This window comes from Globicephala melas, chromosome 1 (assembly GCF_963455315.2).
Source record: "Globicephala melas chromosome 1, mGloMel1.2, whole genome shotgun sequence".
NCBI classification, from domain to species: Eukaryota; Metazoa; Chordata; class Mammalia; order Artiodactyla; family Delphinidae; genus Globicephala; species Globicephala melas.
In genome coordinates, this window is record NC_083314.1 from 42,577,417 (window position 1) to 42,591,535 (window position 14,119).

The following is a 14,119-nucleotide window of genomic DNA, read 5'->3' on the forward strand; positions in this document are numbered from 1 at the left end:
ATTCTCACCATTCTCAAAACCACTAATGCTTATTTTGCAAATGAGTTTAATCACTGTAGAATTGTTCATATCATTCAATTACTGATCTTGCAAATGTACTGTCCACTGGTTTTGGTTTTTCTTTGGTTGGCTCATTAAAAATACCCAAAGAAAACAATTGCTGCAATTTTAATTACAAATGAGTTGTGTTGCTGAGGTTCATATAAACTGACCATTTGGAACTCAAAATACATTTCTTTATAGAAACAACATTGCAAATTGTGGCTAATTCAAGCTTAGAAAGTTAATTGAGTTCACACATAATATATTAAAAATGGGAATTACTTTTGTTTCAACTATCAGAACCTCCACTTATAGCATTGTTTTACTGGAAAAATATATTTTAAGCATTGAGTTACCAGAAACTCATTTTTCTACCCCTCAACCATTTTTATAGTGTGTTCCACCCTTCCCATCCTGTGGTGTTGGACAGGAATTTTCTAGTGGTTTCTGGAGAGTAATAGGTGCGCAGATTCCTGTCTGCCACATTTCTAGCAGCAGCCTGTCCCGGTATGAAAGGGAAAAGGACGGCTTTTATGTTGGTTCTGATGCTGCAGGTAAGGTCTGTCCTGTGTAATGCTGATGTATTTATGTGTGTAGATATAAGTGGTATGTTCTATTGATGTTTTAGAAAATCACGAGGAAACACGCATATCCCCAAAGTTCATACATTTTTGTTGACTTGCAGATTGAGTTCCAGCACAGAAAATGCCACCAGCCCTCATCCCCTCAAAGTAAAGAATGTGGGAGGTGAATAAGATGACAGTTCTTTGTTGTTCCTCTCCTCTAGGACGCCTTGAGGATGATCATAGGGTAATGTTTACATGCATAAAAATACCAGATTTGTCAAGCCGAATCCTTGCAGTTTCAAATGCTTTGTCTTATTTGATATTTAATAATCTTGTGAAGTGGGTCCTATTTTGCCACTCAAGAAGACACCCAAAAAGGTTATTAAGTTTGTGGCAAAACAAAACTGAGGTTCTAGACTCGATCTCCAGTCCAAGGCTCCTGATATATTACCTTACACCCCCCAGTAGAGAGGAAAGAGGCCAAGAAGCTAACTACCAGCCTGATAAGTTCTTTTTAGGTTCCTATTCTGAACCCAGTGGGGGGAGTTTCCTTTTTTTTAGGGCTTAGGACAACTCCGCACCTAAGGAAAATGTGCTTTACTTAACCCTTAGTTAGAGATGGTTTCCAGCAAAAGTTACACTGTTGTAATCATAGGGAATTCCACTTCTTCCTGCTTTGAATTTTTCCCCAATGCTGCTTCCTTCCCCCAAGGAGGCAGGAAAATGGCAGCTTTCCACAGTTACAGACTTTTTAGGGAAACATTGAGATATTTCTGAGTTTTAAATGTGAGCCGATCCACCGGGTGTTGAAATCACAGCTGTGTTATCTAATAACGTGTGCTGGCTGAGAGCCCACTCCTTCCTGCTAGACCTTGGGCAGTCCGCACGAGGGTTTAACTTGTCCTGGATGCCATCTGCCTGTTGTTTTAATGGCCATCTTCTTGGACGTGGGCCAGCAGAGGGTCATGAGGGCGCCCTGTGTCAGCCCACAATGCTTTGTCTCCCCTACGCTATTATTTATGGTCAGCCCATAGCTTATGCCTTCACAGCAGGCTGGTGGTCATTTCCCTCCAAATCATAGCCATGTGGGGAAGGAAAGAAGTGTTACTGCTGATTTGTAAACAGGTGACTATTTTCCTTTGAAAATAGCCACGACTTGGAGCAGGTTAAGTGAGTTACATCTTGGCTTTGCCCAGTTAGGTTCTTTCAGAGGTTTGGGTATTCGGCTTATGAGACAAGTTGAAATACCAGACGTTCATGGACTTGCATATAACAGATTTTAAGGGCAGAGCTAATGAATGGAAGATACCCATCATTCCTAGAAGTTAAAACAAGTTCTCACTGAGAAGATTTACTGCAGATTCCATTTACCAATATGCTGTTATAAAAACCAGAAGCCCAAATTAGCATCCTAAATCTCATTCCAACATGTATAACAAAATTAGAATTTTTAGAATTTTTTCCTCCATGAGGTTGTCATAAACTCATTGAAGAAGAGAATATATTGGTTTGCAAAGAGTCTCACACTGATCTTCCAAATGTGGTATGCGTTGTAGTCAATGAAGAATTCTTTTTTTAAAACCAAATTCAGCCAGTTAAAAATAAAATTATCCCCAGACAGAAAAGATGGTTGATTGCCTACTCAGCTGTCACTGCCACTTTCTTTCCTGCCAATAGAACTCGCTTTTGTTCAGATGCTGGGCAGCATTTGCTCAGGAAATGTGGCCCCGCTCACAGGGAAGGAACGAAATTGGGATAAGCCAGTTTGGGTCATTCCATTCTCTTTTGTCAGTGATTGGTTATGCTGACCACCCTGCAGTAACCAATTCTGAGACCAGAAATAAAACATTTCCAAAACACAGATGACAGGTCAGAAAGGTGGGTCACTGATAACTACGTTAAGCCTCTGAACCAACCTTGGGTTTCTTGTCAAAAATAAGCTGTGATTTTTTAAAGCAACTTCCGGTAGGAAATTCTGTTACTTCACCCACAAGCTTCCTGATATAATTGCAAAGCCCGTTTTCTGGGTTTTTGTTAGTCCATCCCTACACTCTTTATCTTTTCTTTGAGTCTGGCCTGCTACCTGAGCAAGAGAGCTCTTTGAAACCCATATGCTTAACAATCTTACTCCCTCCAGGTCTGTCATGAAAAGCAATTCTGCTTGGATTGGCACAGGGCACCTGTCTGAAACCTAAATTACACAGGGGAGGACGTGAAGAAAGTACATAATGTCCTAATGCCTATTAATGCCCACCTTGAAAGTCATTCATTATTCTGCCTATTGTGATTTTTCTTAACATCAGGTAACTAAAATAGCTACAAGTCCAAAAATAAAATGACTTTCGGGCATCCATAACTTCTATTATAATAATATGGTTTAATTATCTGGGTTTTCCTTAATATTTTGAAGATGAAGAAATTGAGATCCTGAATAAGAAATAGTTTTCTCTGCCTCCCACACTTTGTCCTAAAATCTACATTCCAGCTACTCAGAATGGTGCTTTTAAAAAATAGAGCATGTGAATAATATTTACAGTTTTTTTTTCTCTAGAAATGATCATTCACAGCACTGGAAGGAACAGCAAGTTTGAACCACATCAAGAAAATCGGATCTTGAGTTCTACGAGGGTCAAATATCCCTTCATTCTGTCCCAGCCTTAAAGACCAGGGGATTTCACTAGGAAAACCTGGTAGGGAAGCCATGATTAGGGTGCCAGCTGCAGAGAGATATACGTGTGTACGTGTTAATGGAATAGTTATGGGGACAGACACACAGAGTATGAACACTCAGTGTTTCTGGTGACAGGCTCACAGAAGCTCTCTACTTTCCTCACCAGGCTTTTCCCCCAAGCCAACATCCATACTCGAGCTGCTTCTATGTGCTCTAGGACTTCTCTCTTAGTAGCTCCCAAACATGGCTGTGGGTACCTTTTACACAATTAGGGCTTTAGATTTTAAAAAAAATCCTCAGATAGAACCTGTCAGAATTTTAAGACCTTCTCCTTCTCCCATACTCCTTCTCTTCATATGTACAAACTACATCCTTTTTAGATTCAATTTATGAAAACCAGAACAAAATCAGAGTATGAATATCATACTTTCCAAATAATTCCCAAGCATTCCCTTTAAATGACAGGGGATGGGAGCCCTACCATATTGCTTTGGGGACAATTAACCTCTTGACAGAAAGTCTGAGTTGTAGAGAGAGATTTAATAGTGAGGTTTGTTAGAGGGTCACACCCACCGAAGATCGAGTAGGAGGAATACAGATGAAGAATCTGCAGTGGTCACTGCAAAAGTGAAATATCTTTTAAGTCAGTGTGATAGTAAAAGAGAATTTCAAGAATAGAAGGAAATACCATCTATAAACTCACCCTAACTCAAAAATTATTTTTATCAGAAATAATAGAGATATTGAGAAGACATTTTTTTCTCACGTAACTTTTCAAGACACATCAACAGAGAAGGGTTATTAACCACACTCATCCTAGTTAGATAGCTATCCATTAGGGTTTCTTCTCAAGTCTATGTTTATTTTTATATATTTTTTAAGTTCAAAAAGATAAACACTTAAAAAAGTCTTTTGTTTTCTGGTTTCATACATGAAGTGTCCCCTTTAACTGGTTTCTAGTCTCCAAAATAATTTTTGAAATGATTGAGGTAAATGAGCCCTGGGGCTTAAGATTGGTTGGCTTAGATACCATAATCATCTCACGGTAATTGATAATATATTATTGATGGTGATGATCAGGAAATGCTGAGAGATGGACAGTGAGGGAGGAGAAAAAAGATGGGAAGGAGGAACATTGAGCAGCTGGGAAGAGATATGGGTGGGAAAGGAATGAAGTTTGGGGATCAGAACAACCCAGAGAACATTAGATGTTTTACAGTCACAATTCAAGAACTGGAAGTTCGATTGTCTTGTGAGGACTGCTAATTCCAGGTCTGAGCAGACCTTGAAACTCCATCTCACAGCTATTGCCTGCCAACGTCCTTATTTTACAACCACGAACTCATGGAAGCCACTCCAATGCTCTATCTGCTGTTTAAACACCTCCCCCCCACACACTGTTTTTCAGGCGTAGTCAAAAAGCCTCTGCTTATTTAAAGAAGCTAGTATAGAACTAAAATCAGGTGATTTCAACTCCAACTCTGATTTAACTAATAGTTTTAGCTTCCGCCACCACATTTCTGACAAGTGATGCTATCCTATATTGACTTGGACTGGTTTGTGTTCCTCTACCCTAGTCCTACTTAATCTTTTAGAAGAAGTACCTCTATTACCCTCTATTATCACCTGCTGGGAGTGAGTTCATGACCTCATTTGGTTAGCATTTCCATGACAACATTACATATGCTATATTTTTAACGTATATTCCTATTTCCTCATCTGAATTCCAGGACTCTTTGGGGACAGTAGAATGTCCTATATACATTTTTATACTCCCAGTTCAAGCACAGGGTCCAGCCTGTAAATACTTATTGATGATTATTGCTTGGATGACAGTTGCCTTCTCTTTTTTATCAGGACATAGAAGGGTGAGAGACTGACAGAGATGTACTGATTTCTCAGCCTTAACCCTGGCTGGTACTGAAAGCCATCTTCTCGCACTTGTTTTTGATAAAACCAGACCAAATCCTTCTTAATAAGTAATCAAATCTTTGCTGACATCTGTTTCAACTGATGAATTGGGTGAGCATCTTACTGAAAGTTCTGATGTGATTAATCTCTGTCCCAGAATCCACAGAACTATTCCCATTATCTAGGAGAATGGTACACGACAAACACTTTCTTCCCACTAGTTTGTTAACTATTTACCTCCAGTATAGCTAATTTCACTCTTTTCTTTGAGAGAAATCAAGATGGTGTAGTTCAAGGATCTAATCACAGAAAGGTCAAGAAATTGAAGCCCGGAAGGTTTGTAGCTGCTTTATCTTTTTTCTTTTAATGAGATGACCTTATATCACTTTGCAGGTGTGGTAGAACCTAATGTGTCCATTCCTTACCAATGTGGAATTTGTGAAAATGTCTTATATGCTCTAGATTGCTATTTGTCTGCATTATCTGGGGAGAACAGGCTTTCCAAATGGGTTCAATTTACAATGCTCCCAACACTCATCAGCCTCATTGCCCGCCCTTAGAGAACCAGCACCTGCAAGGCCCTTCCTCCAGGTTTTTTTTTTTTTTTTTTCCGGTACGCGGGCCTCTCACTGTTGTGGCCTCTCCCGTTGCGGCGCACAGGCTCCGGACGCGCATGCTCAGCGGCCATGGCCCACGGGCCCAGCCGCTCCGCGGCACGTGGGATTCTCCCGGACCGGGGCACGAACCCGTGTCCCCTGCATCGGCAGGCGGACTCTCAACCACTGCGCCACCAGGGAAGCCCCAGGTATTTTTATTTTAATAATTTTCACCTCTTCCCTTTGTTCCTTTGGTCTTAGGAATGGTTACTGCTGATGGCACTTGCAACCTCTGTAAATCCTTTGCATTCTTTGTTTTGCTTTTTCAGTTCTGCAATATCTAGTTAACAATTCTTTGTTAAATTCACTCTGTTTAAATAGCTGGTGTCATTTCTACATCTTGGTTGGACCGTGACTGATACAGAGCACACACATTCTCTTGTGTATTTGGAGGTAATAGAAATATTGTAAATTCTTTAATATCTGTTTTTACCTTTTAAAATTTCCACCAAATGTGTCCGAATTAGTAACCTGTTCTAGAAATCATATTTTTCCTTCAGCAGTAATCTGTTTACTAGGCTTGATGCTAATACTTTAAGACCAAAAAAAATTCACAGATCTCCATTTCCAGCAAGTGAGAGTTGATATTGTTCTGTTTCCCTGTCCCCCCGCACCCCAGAAAGAGGGGATGACTTGGAACAGGAGTATCCAAGTCAGCCCCACTCTTGTGACACCTTCCAAATCACAGGAGGGGGCAACACAGGACACTATAGTCATCATCTCCCCCAGGAAGCAGTGATCCTGGGTCTTTCTTGCTCTTGGCAGGGGAGGAGAAGCCCCAGTGGGAGCGACAGAATTGATTTAAATATTCCTTTCAACGTTGCTCAGCAGGAGCACAAATGGGTTTTAGGGACAGAGACTTTGGCTTGAAGTTGGCTATTCTGAGGTCAGAGGAAAGTTTCTCCCTTGAGAACTTCTGTGCTCAGAGCAGTGCTCATGTGCCATTACTCATTTGCTAGTTACATTTGCTTCCCTATCAGGTTTATTTTAGTCATTACGGACTGGTATCTTTTGCAGGGCAGAAGTTTTTAACTTCAGCAAAGTCTAATTTAACAGTTTTTTCTTTCATGGGTGTTTTGGTGTTGTGTCTAAAAACTTATCATCAAATCCAAAGGCACATAGATTTTCTCCTATGCTTTCTTTTAGAAGTTTTATAGTGTTATGTTTTATCTTTAAGTCTATGATCATTTTGAGTTAATTTTTGTGAAAGGTATAAGGTGTCTAGCTTTTGGGGTTTTCCCCATATGAACATCCATTGTTCCAGCACCATTTGTTGAAAAGACTTATCTCTTCTATATTGAATTACCTTTGCTCCTTTTTCAAGGATCCGTTGACTATATTCATGTGGGTCTAATCCTGAGCTTGCTATTCTGATCCAGGTTCATTCAAGTTTCACATAATGTTTATTAAGCAATTAACAAATAAAATTAAGAGGATTCTGCTTAGGTACAAAGGGAAAAGACAAAGCCACTGCTTCCAGCAGCTCTCAGTCCTGATAAAGTAATCGTTCACAGTAGAGCTTAGTAAAGAATACAGTGGAAGTACTAAGAGTTCCCAGAACACAAACATATAAGGCATCCAACCGTTTCTTCCCACCTCTGTCATGACTGTTTCCATCTGGGCCCAGGGCACTACTATTTTTCACCTGGATTTTTTAAGTTGCCTTCTAACTAGATTCTCTGATACTGGTCTTGCCTTTCCTTTAAAAGAAAGTGGAATTATGTCATTGCTCTGCTCACAGACTCCAGTGGACTCCCTTCTACCTTAGAGTAAAAGTCAACGTCCTCTCCATGGCCTTCATGAGCAGGATCCCATCATGTTCCTGCCCTCATCTCCTTTTCTCACACTCCTGTTCTGGCCTCTCTGGCCTCCTTGCTATTCTGTTAAAGTGCCAGGTGCTCTTGTTTTAGGACTGGCATTTGCTGTGCTCTCTGCCGGGGAAAATCTTGCCAGATATCCATACGCGCCCCTCCCACAATTCTTTTAGATCTTGATACAATCTATGTATCAGTATCTATTACCTGCTCAATATTTTAGCTCTTCTTTTTCAAAAAAGTTATCCGTCTCTCCCCAGTAAGTTCCATGAGCTTATGGAATTTTATCTCTCCTTCTCTCCCTTCCTTCTCCTCTTCCTCTTTTTTCCCCCGTGGTGCCTAGAATAATGCTTGGAATATAGTATGAACTCATAAAATATTTAATGGAATGGAGGAATAAAAGTGTGAAAAAAAAATACGAACCCTGGGGGTAATCCCAGTAAACTATCAGCTTCTCAAGGAAAGAGGAGCTTATAAAAGCCATCATTGATTCTCAGTGCCTAAGCATGAAACAAACGCTGAATAAATGAATGAATGAAGAACAATATACTCAAATAACCATTTCCAGTTGAGAACACTGAGGCACAAAACTTTAGAAGATTTCTTACCCCTGTAGTGGCAGACATGACCTTTGAGACTACAGGGATATTTTTTTCTTTTCATTGCGACATTTTAAGACTACAGTCTCTAAATAAGATGAACTAATTGAGTCAAGGGAATTAATTAGATGCCAGGAGAAGGCTTCATGGGTTAGAATGTTTCTCAGTAGGACTTTGAAGGAAGGGAGCCTCAATTAAAAGGTCAGAAAAAAGGAGTTCTTCTCCCTTCCAAATTCCATATCCTGGCTGAGAAGCTAGCCAGTGCAGGAGTGTGCACCAGAAGGTCCTGACAGCAGTCTTGACAAGTGGCCATTGTGACCTTTGCTTGCCAATTAACAGAGGCTAAGAGGGTAGGGGCTGAATGGATTTAACATCCCAGCAAGGCCTTCTTCTAGCTGCATAAAAAAGCAAATACTGGTAGATTAGGAACCTGAGGTACCTAAGATGTGGAAGCAATTTTCTCAGACGTGGGCTCTTCTCAGTGAGCACCAGAGATTACTTGGAGAAAGTTACCCTTCTCAGGGTCCTTTTCAGAGGATCTCTCTTGGCCCAAGCTGGAGATGCCCAGCCCAGCCCAGCTCTTCCAGGAAAACGTGGAAAAATGGTGAGATGTAGCTGACTCTGCTCTCAGAGCTCTGCAGTGTGTACGGTGGGTGGGAAATGTTGGCCTCGATACCTCCCTCAGTTCAATTCAAAAGCAAGTGGCTGCGGAACTGCTATAATAATATCACTGATGCTCTCACTGGTGCTTGTGCCTGTAAACGGGCATGGTTGTGTCTGGTCTCTCCATCAAAGGGCATTTATAACTTTTCTTTGTTTGTATTAACTTTTTGGCTGAAAACGTATGCCATCAGAGAACAAATAATACTGACTTTCAAGATTTATATAACGAATTCCATATGCCTTTGACAATTCTATCACATTTTTAGGCAGTTACAAAAGACACTGTTTTCCTATAGGATGTCAGGATAGCAACTTGGATAGTTGATGGGTGTCTTGTGAAGTATATAAAAGATTAGAAAGACAAAAACTAACTTCAAATGGTTTTACCAAAACTGGTCAAGGAAAGAATGAGGAGAGATATTCTTTATCATGATACCTCAGAGTAAAAAATGCTGCTCTGTGGTTAACAAAAACCTTTTTTAAAGTTTATTGTCTATTAGTAAACCATTACTGTCTTAAACATGTTCTGAATTTTCTCTTTAAATTTGCCATGCTTATCATTATTCATCATACTTGATTAAAAGTACATCTCTGGAATTTCAGAAGCTTGATGAAATGGATTCATGGCTCAATAAAGTACAACTAAGAAAGAATGGAACATTTTTTAAACTGAATTTTTGGTTTGTAATTTTATACTTTTATACATGTTACAAGAGAAAAGAAGTTTTCTCTTTAGGAGAAGCATCATGACACCAAATCTCCTCATCCAATATTTCCACTCAAAGGACCTCTGAGTAAGTCAACTTCTCTTTAAGACTTAAAGGGATGGAAAGAGTGACTTGATTTTTCACTGTGCGGGGTCTGACTGACAACACTGAATTTTTTTTTTTGCATATGGATACATTTTCTTGTACTTACAAAGAGAAAAAAAAAAAAGCTTGGAACTCTTTTTATTCCCTCTGAGGGTTCTTCTCTTTCTTCTCCTCCTCCATTTGGCTGAAGGAGCAAAGATGAATGTGAATGGTTATTAAATAATCACTTGTTACAAGTAACTGATTAGAATGTGGACTATGTCAACAGTGGTTGCTTGCCAGCCACTTGGCAAAGCGCTAATCACGTTAGGTTTTGGGTAATCAATTTATTCTAATACAAACCATATTGGATGATTGAGATTTTATGCCTTTTTATTTCCTTTAAACAGCTTTCTGAACCAAATGCTTATTATTTTGAAATGCAGCCAAATTCTGGCCACCACAGGAGTCCAGTGTTAAGATGGAGCTCCTAGTACTTTAGATATTTTCTTGCCTTATGCAGAAACACTTAGAAAATTGGACCGAAAAGTTATGTTTCTGATTTTCTCTCTTAGCTGCTGATTATTCGAGTTTCATTAGGATAGTGACAGTAACTTTTTAATCTATGGAATATTTTTCTGTAATAAAAGCTTCCTCTTCTTGTTTTATTTTGTCTAAATTTTAGGTAAACAAAGAGTACCCAAACATTTGGTATTCAAATCCAGTAATAAACGGCAACCATGGGGTGGGTGGAGCCCCAGAGAAAGGAATAAAGGCAGAGTTTCCTGGGAAGATATCATGGAAATTGACAACGAGCAGTGCAGAGGATTAGAAGAGTGATTAAGCTGAGAGGCTGAGCATAGAAGTTATTTAGGGCTTTCCATGGGAATGAGGCTATTAAAAAAGCCATGTTCTAAAGGTTACATAAGGATGTCAACAAGCTGAATATATTAAGATATATTCGGCAGCAGAAGAAAGACAGGAACTTCAAATGAGCACCTGTGGATGAGACGGAGAGGTGACTAAGGTTTGAGAGAGGTGGCAAACGAATGTCTGCAGGGGGTAGGCAGGTGACCCACATGTAGGGGTGCTATTAATAACGTTTCACGGATACGGTACCCACATTTACCAATCAGAACAGACGCTGACCACAGAGGGGGAGCAGGGTGCAGTAGGTTCCTTGTGACAGCTGGCCTTTCTCCTTTATTTCCTGGATCTTGGGGAGATCTGAAGGATCCTCAGGGAGTGGTGATGGGACAGCTGCAGAGGCAGGGATACGTTTAGAAGGCACAGGATAGTGCTGACTTACCAGTGTATTTAATAGTCTAACAACTCATGGGGCTAAACTGTACTGGTAGATTATCGTCCCTTCCCACATGGGTAAAGTGGACTCTATGAAGCTACAATAGAGAGTGGTACAGGCTGTGCTAAGCCCGCGCAGCCACGCCACTGTTAGCTGCAGTGCAATGGATTTTGTGTTCATTGGAAATCTCCTTTTAAAAAACTATTCTTTAACCCTGTGTGGGTGAAATAAAACACACCTGCAGTGTGATCACATGCCATCCTTTGTCATCATATGAAACTTTATACTCAGGTTTCTATCTTAATAGCTGGTGCATTATAACACCAATGTCTCGGGTAAGAAACCTCAGTTGTTTCTGACCTATTCATTCATTTCTCCATTTTCTTCATTTATTTATTCAATACTACTAGGGAGTATCTTTGTTCTTCATGTTTTATCACTTACTTCCTAATATCTTTCTTAAGCTATCCATCTCCACTTCTCAACTAACTTCTCAGAATAGTATCTGAGCCTGTCTTTCCGACACTTTGACATCATACAGTAATTCCAAAGTTCATTTGCTTTTTCGTTTATTTAATATTTATTGGACAACTTCCATGTACCACGGACTATACTAGGTGCTGATATAAGACTCATAAGATAGTCTCTTCTTATTGCCCTCAAGGAGCTTACTCTCTAACTCAACTCAACTAACCACTGATGAAGTATTATCAAATTCTGCTTGACAGTATCTTACTCAGTCCTTGGAGATGCTGATTGAATGGTCTTCTCTCTTTTTTGCTTTTCACCTCCCTCTCCTCATGCTAACATAGTGATTTCCTCAGCATCTCACCTCAGGTCCTTGTTCTTGTTCTGTGTTTCAAAGTCCTTACTGAGCTACCTTGGCAAACCTCGTCTCTCCAGTACCTTCATATCTATCTCCCTTCCCTTTGTGGCTTTTGGACTTGCTTGCTCAATGCACGTCCTCCTCTTCCCCCTCAGCCCTCCCAGCATGCACAGGTCTCCAGCTTCACCAGGACCATTTTCCCCAGGCCAGTTCATGAAGGCCTATGGCTTTCTCTGAGCTGCTGCCTGGATCAAATTTCATCTGGGGGACATTTGTGCCCTTTGCTCTTGGCTGGTACCTAACAACTTTCCTAAAGGATCAGGTATAAGATGAAACACCACATCCAGTAGTGGAAGGATGCTGCTTAAAAAAAAAGAGCAGTAGACACATCAGACTGACTTAGCAGAGAGAACTGAGGAGAAAGACAAAAGGAGAGAAGGGCAAGTACACTTTTTTTTTTTTTTTTTTAAAGGAAAGGCCTTCCTTATGTAAACTTCCTGGAAGCTGTGAATAGTGGTGAGTTCTGAGAGCGGCACTGTGCAGGCCAGACCACAGAGCTGGTCTGGTTCGAAGGCTGGGGAAATGATGCCTTGGGTTCCATTCAAAGTCACTTTCTCCTCAGTCTACTGCCAAACTTGCACACAGCCAAACAGAGAAGACACTAGGGAAGGTTAAACATGAGCAGATGAGGCTTCTCAATATCTCCTGCTCAGAGTCATGTGCTCAATACTGTTTATGTGGAAATGGGAGGCTGCCTGGACCTCTGACCTGTTCCTGTTGTCTTTCAAGGATTAGAATGAAAGAGGGGGCTTGTTAGCATTCGGGGATCTGCCTACTTCCATACAAGGAAATTATTGCTTTACTGACTGTTTTGTGTTCAACTGTGTCCCCCTGGAAAAGATATGTTGAAGTCCTAACCCCAGAGGCCTCAGAATGTGACCACACTTAGAAATAGGGTCTTTACAGAGGTTTTCAAGTTAGAATGAGGTCATTAGGGTGGGCTCTATCCCTGTGACTAGTATCCTTATAAAAAGGAGGAATTAGGACATAGAGACAGACACAGAGGGAAAACGATGTGAAGATACACAAGGCGAAGTATGCATATACAAGCCAAGGAATATCAAGGATTGCTGGCAAACGACAGAAGCCAGAAGAGGCTAGAAAGGATTATCCCCTAGAGCTGTAAGAGACAGCATGGCCCTGCCAACATCTTGATATTGGACTTCTTGCCTCCAAAACTGTGAGACGATACATTCCCTTTGTGTCAAGGCATCCAGTTTTTGGTGCAACTAATACTCCTTCTTACTTTGTCAGCGGTCCCACATCAGGTCTGCCTATGGCTTACCACAGGCCATATAATAAAAGATAGGTTTCTTCTGCTTAGAGTATGGAAAGAACCACTGTGTTTTGCAGACGCATTTGCACACAGAGGCAGTATTTGTCTATAAGCTAGTAATATATAATACCTCCTCTGTTATTCTATAGCAGCACTGTCCAATAATATAGTTACCACTAGTTATATGTGATTCTTTAAAACTCAAATTTAATTTAAAGTAATTAAAATGATTAAATCAAAAATTTAGTTCCTTAGCCACACCAGCCATACGTCAAGTGCTCAATAGTCATATGTGGCTAGTAGCTACTGTATTGGACAATACAGATACAGAGCATGTTCCTCACTGCAGAAAGCTCTATTGCACAGCACAGTTCTAGAGAAAGAGGTGTTCTAGTCAGTTGAATGTTCTAGGTAATAGAAAGATACTATGTATGGCTAAAAAAATAAAAATCAAAGAAAGAAAGAAATGAAAAAGGAAAAAGAAGTCAATACAGTTAACTTAACCCTGAAAATGTACTTTGATAAATCTGAAGGGATGCTATCACCTTGAAATATTTTAGAGGTGGGAGTATGAATTTCAATACTCACTGTACTGATAGTGGACCAGGATGCTGGCAAATTGAGAGCTGGGTTGATTGAACTCTAAATAAATCAGCCTCTGCTGTCTAAACTATAGCCACAGTACAAAATCTAACCAAGGCTGGGGAATAATTTAGGAACATTTAAAGTCATTAGGATCATTAGATCAGACTCGAGCAAAGCAAAATAAACAACTCTCCCAGCCTGATTTGGAACTAGTTCTACTGCCTTATAAGTCAAAGTGAGTTTAAGTATATTACAAATGTTTTTCTTTGTTGGGCTATGTTTATTCTCACTTCTGTTTTTTCAGTGTTCATTCCATTGTTTTCTGTACCCTAATTACTCACTGTGTTAGAGCCATA